Source organism: Arachis hypogaea, chromosome 16 (genome assembly GCF_003086295.3).
Source record: "Arachis hypogaea cultivar Tifrunner chromosome 16, arahy.Tifrunner.gnm2.J5K5, whole genome shotgun sequence".
Taxonomy (NCBI): domain Eukaryota; kingdom Viridiplantae; phylum Streptophyta; class Magnoliopsida; order Fabales; family Fabaceae; genus Arachis; species Arachis hypogaea.
Window position 1 is genome coordinate 58,730,666 of NC_092051.1, and position 5,882 is coordinate 58,736,547.

The 5,882-nt window shown below is 36.5% G+C and overlaps 1 non-coding gene across 1 annotated transcript; it reads right to left on the bottom strand.

Moving 5' to 3' along the window:
- Positions 1-3,960: 3,960 nt before the first annotated feature.
- On the bottom strand, positions 3,961-4,068 carry LOC112761579 (small nucleolar RNA R71). Its single transcript, XR_003181967.1, has one exon. It is a non-coding gene; the product is annotated as a small nucleolar RNA R71 (small nucleolar RNA).
- Between the last annotated feature and the right edge of the window lie 1,814 nt (positions 4,069-5,882).

The window sequence follows — 5,882 nt, forward strand, 5'->3', positions numbered from 1 at the left end:
TCTGGCTGAAATTGAGGGACTTGAGCAAAAATCAGATTCAGAGGTTGAAGAAGGACTGCTGATGCTGTTGGATTCTGACCTCCCTGCACTCAAAATGGATTTTCTGGAGCTACAGAACTCAAAATGGCGCGCTTCCAATTGCGTTGGAACGTAGACATCCAGGGCTTTCCAGTGATGGATAATAGTCCATACTTTGCCCAAGTTTAGAAGACGCAAATTGGCGTTCAACGCCAGCTCTCTGCCCAATTCTGGCGTCCAGCGCCAGAAACAAGTTGCAAAGTGGAGTTCAACGCCCAAACTGGCACAAAATCTGGCGTTCAACTCCAAGAAGGACCTCTACACGTGCAACACTCAAGCTCAGCCTAAGCACACACCAAGTGGGCCCCGGAAGTGGATTTATGCATCAATTACTTACTTCTGTAAACCCTAGTAGCTAGTTTATTATAAATAGGACCTTTTACTATTGTATTAGATATCTTTGATCAGTTGTATGCTATCTTAGATCACGTTTGGGGGCTGGCCACTCGGCCATGCCTACCCTCTATTCACTTATGTATTTTCATACGGTAGAGTTTCTGCACTCCATAGATTAAGGTGTGGAGCTCTACTATTCCTCAAAGATTAATGCAAAGTACTACTGTTTTCTATTCAATTCATCTTATTTCGCTTCAAAGATATTCATTCGCACTTCAATCTAAATGTGATGAACGTGACAATCATCATCATTCCCTATGAACGCGTGCCTGACAACTACCTCCGTTCTACATTAGATTGAATGAGCATCTCTTAGATCTCTTCGTGGCGTAAGCTAGAATGATGGCGGCATTCAAGAGAATCCGGAAAGTCTAAACCTTGTCTGTGGTATTCCGAGTAGGATTCAATGATTGAATGACTGTGACGAGCTTCAAACTCGCGATTGCTGGGCGTAGTGACAGACGCAAAAGGATAGTAAATCCTATTCCAGCATGATCGAGAACCGACAGATGAATAGCCGTGCCGTGACAGGGTGCGTTGACCATTTTCACTGAGAGGATAAGATGTAACCATTGACAAGGGTGATGCCTCCAGACGATTAGCCGTGCCGTGACAGGACATTTGGATCATTTTCCCGAGAGAAGACCGAAAGTAGCCATTGACAATGGTGATGCATTACATAAAGCTAGCCATGGAAAGGAGTAAGACTAATTGGATGAAGATAGCAGGAAAGCAGAGGTTCAGAGGAACGAAAGCATCTCTATTCGCTTATCTGAAATTCTCACCAACGATTTACATAAGTATTTCTATCCCTATTTTATTAATTATTTTCGAAAACCCGATTACTATTTTATATCCGCCTGACTGAGATTTACAAGGTGACCATAGCTTGCTTCATACCAACAATCTCCGTGGGATTCGACCCTTACTCACGTAAGGTATTACTTGGACGACCTAGTGCACTTGCTGGTTAGTTGTGCGAAGTTGTGAACCATGGTATTGGCATCGTGTTTTTGGTGCCATTGCCAGGGAAAGAAAGAGCAATGAATTTTACATAATCAAAGTGTAATCACAATTTCTGTGCACCAAGTTTTTGGCGCCGTTTCCGGGGATTGTTCGAGTTTGGACAACTGACGGTTCATCTTGTTGCTCAGATTGGGTAACTTTCTTTTTGTTTTGTTTTCAAAAATTTTTCAAAAATTTATCCTTTGTTTTCAAAAAAAAATAAAAAATAAAAATAAAAATGTTTTCAAAAATATATTTTTCTTCAGAATTTTTAAGAATGAATTCTAGTGTTTCATAAAGCATGTTGAAGCCCGGTTGGTTGTAAAGCCACGACTGTAGGGCATGTTAGACGTGTCATGTCTGAGTACATACTAAAGCTTGGCTGGCTATTAAGTCATGCCTGACCCTTTGATTGGAGCTTTAGACTAAAGAGCATAAGATTCCTGGATTTCATATTAAAAATTTTGGAATCCTTATTTTTCTTTTTCAGAATGATTTTTGAAAAAAAATTAAAAGAAAATACAAAAAAAAATCATAAAATCATAAAAATCAAAAATATTTTTGTGTTCTTGTTTGAGTCTTGAGTCATGTTATAAGTTTTGTGTCAATTGCATATTCATCTTGCATTTTTCGAAAATTCATGCATTCATAGTGTTCTTCATGATCTTCAAGTTGTTCTTGGTAAGTCTTCTTGTTTGATCTTGATGTTTTCTTGTTTTGTGTTGTATGTTGTTTTTCATATGCATTCTTGAATTCTTAGTATCTAAGCATTAAAGAATTCTAAGTTTGGTGTCTTGCATGTTTTCCTTGCATTAAAAAATTTTTCTTTAATATGTTCTTGGTGTTCATCTTGACATTCAAAGTGTTCTTGGTGTTCATCTTGACATTCATAGCATTCTTGCATGCATCACATGTTTTGATCCATAACTTTCATGCATTGCTTCATTTTTCTTGTTTTTCTCTCTCATCATAAAAATTCAAAAATCAAAAAAATATCTTTCCCTTTTTTTTCTCTTAAAATTTCGAAAATTAGATTTGACTTTTTCAAAAATTTTTAAAATCTAGTTGTTTAATTTTCATGAGTCAAATCAAATTTTCAATTTAAAAATCTTATCTTTTTCAAAATCTTTTTCAAAAATCAAATCTTTTTCATTTTTTTAGTTATTTTCGAAAATTATAAAAATATTTTTCAAAAATCTTTTTCTTAATTTTACATCAAATTTTCGAAAATAACAATAACAATTAATGTTTTGATTCAAAAAAAATTCAAGTTTGTTACTTACTTGTTAAGAAAGATTCAAACTTTAAGTTCTAGAATCATATCTTGTGATTTCTTGTGAATCAAGTCATTAATTGTGATTTTAAAAATTAAATCTTTTTCAAAAACTAATTTAAATCATATCTTTTCAAAAATATCTTCTTATCTTATCTTTTTCAAAAAAAAATTTTGATTTCAAAATATCTTTTCTAACTTCCTAACTTCTTATCTTTTTCAAAATTTGTTTCAACTAACTAACTAACTTTTTGTTTGTTTCTTATCTTTTTCAAAACTACCTAACTAACTCTCTCTCACTAATTTTCGAAAATATCTTCCCTCTTTTTCAAAAATTCTTTTTAATTAACTAATTATTTTAATTTTTAAATCTCAATTTTTGAAAATTACTATATTTTTTAAAAAAAAAAACTATTTTCGAAAATCACTAACTATTTTTCAAAAATTATTTTCAAAAATTCCTTCTCTCTCATCTCCTTCTATTTATTTATTCATCTACTAACATCTCTTCATCAGATCACCAAAAATCTGAACCCTCTCTCTCTCTGAGTTCAGATTTTCTTCTTCTTTTCTTCTACTAACACAAGGACCTTTATACTGTGGTATAAAGGATTCCTATTATTATTATTATTATTATTATTATTATTATTATTCTGTGCCCTCTTCTTTGTCATATGAGCAGGAGCAAGGACAAGAACATTCTTGTTGAAGCAGATCCAAAACCTGAAAGGACTCTGAAGAGAAAACTAAGAGAAGCTAAATTACAACAATCCAGAGATAACCTTACAGAAATTTTCGAATAGGAAGAGGAGATGGCAGCCGAAAATAATAATAATGCAAGGAGAATGCTTGGTGACTTTACTGCACCTAACTCCAATTTACATGGAAGAAGCATCTCCATCCCTACCATTGGAGCAAAGAATTTTGAGCAGAAACCTCAGCTAGTTTTTCTGATGCAGCAAAACTGCAAGTTTCATAGACTTCCATCTGAAGATCCTTTTCAGTTCTTAACTGAATTCTTGCAGATCTATGATACTGTTAAGACTAATGGAGTAGATCCTGAAGTCTACAGGCTCATGCTTTTCCCTTTTGCTGTAAGAGACAGAGCTAGAATATGGTTGGACTCTCAACCTAAAGACAACCTGAACTCTTGGGATAAGCTGGTCACGGCTTTCTTAGCCAAGTTCTTTCCTCCTCAAAAGCTGAGCAAGCTTAGAGTGGATGTTCAAACCTTCAAACAAAAAGATGGTGAATCCCTCTATGAAGCTTGGAAAAGATACAAACAGTTGACCAAAAAGTGTCCTTCTGACATGCTTTCAGAATGGACCATCCTGGATATATTCTATGATGGTTTATTTGAGCTATCAAAGATGTCATTGGATACTTCTGCAGGTGGATCCATTCACCTAAAGAAAACACCTGCAGAAGCTCAAGAACTCATTGACATGGTTGCTAATAACAAGTTCATGTACACTTCTGAGAGGAATCCTGTGAGTAATGGGATGCCTATGAAGAAGGGAGTTCTTGAAGTTGATACTCTGAATGCCACATTGGCTCAGAACAAAATATTGACTCAGCAAGTCAATATGATTTCTCAGAGTCTGAATGGAATGCAAGCTGCATCCAACAGTACTCAAGAGGCTTCTTATGCAGAAGAAGCTTATGATCCTAAAAATCCTGCAATAGCAGAGGTGAATTACTTAGGTGAACCTTATGGAAACACCTATAACCCATCATGGAGAAATCATCCAAATCTCTCATGGAAGGATCAAAGTCCTCAACAAGGCTTTAATAATGGTGGAAGAAACAGGTTTAGCAATAATAAACCTTTTCCATCATCCACTCAGCAATAGACAGAGAACTCTGAACAAAATACTTCTAATTTAGCAAACTTAGTTTCTGATCTATCCAAGGCCACTGTAAGTTTCATGAATGAAACAAGGTCTTCCATTAGAAATTTGGAAGCACAAGTGGGCCAGCTGAGTAAAAGGATCACTGAAATCCCTCCTAGTACTCTCCCAAGCAATACAGAAGAGAATCCAAAAGGAGAGTGCAAGGCCATTAACATAAGCACCATGGCCGAACTTGTAAGGGAAGGAGAGGACGTGAATCCCAAGGGGGAAGACCTCCTGGGACGTCCAGTGATCAATAAGGAGTTTCCCTCTAAGGAACCAAAGGAATCTGAGACTCATCTAGAGACCATAGAGATTCCATTGAACCTCCTTATGCCATTCATGAGCTCTGATGAGTATGCATCTTCTGAAGAGAATGAGGATGTTACTGAAGAGCAAACTGCCAAGTTTCTTGGTGCAATCATGAAGCTGAATGCCAACTTATTTGGTATTGAAACTTGGGAAGATGAACCTCCCTTGTTCACCAATGAACTAAGTGATCTGGATCAACTGACATTGCCTCAGAAGAGACAGGATCCTGGAAAGTTCATAATACCTTGTACCATAGGCACCATGATCTTTAAGGCTCTGTGTGACCTTGGTTCAGGAATAAACCTCATGCCCCTCTCTGTAATAGAGAAACTGGGAATCTATGGGGTGCAAGCTACTAAAATCTCATTAGAGATGGCAGACAATTCAAGAAAACAAGCTTATGGACAAGTAGAGGACGTGTTAGTAAAGGTTGAAGGCCTTTATATCCCTGCTAATTTCATAATCCTAGATACTGGAAAGGAAGAGGATGAATCCATCATCCTAGGAAGACCTTTCCTAGCCACAGCAAGAGCTGTGATTGATGTGGACAGAGGAGAATTGATCCTTCAATTAAATAAGGACAACCTTGTGTTTACAACTCAAGGATCTCTCTCTGCATCCATGGAGAGGAAGCAGAAAAAGCTTCTCTCAAAGCAGAGTCAACCAAAGCCCCCACAGTCAGACTCTAAGTTTGGTGTTGGGAGGCCACAACCAAACTCTAAGTTTGGTGTTGAACTCCCATATCCAAACTCTAAGTTTGGTGTTGGAGAGTCTCAACAAGGCTCTGAACATCTGTAAGGCTCCATGAGAGCCCACTGTCAAGCTATTGACATTAAAGAAGCGCTTGTTGGGAGGCAACCCAATTTTTATTTATCTAACTATATTTTTCTTAGTTATATGTCTTTATAGGTTCATGATCATGTGGA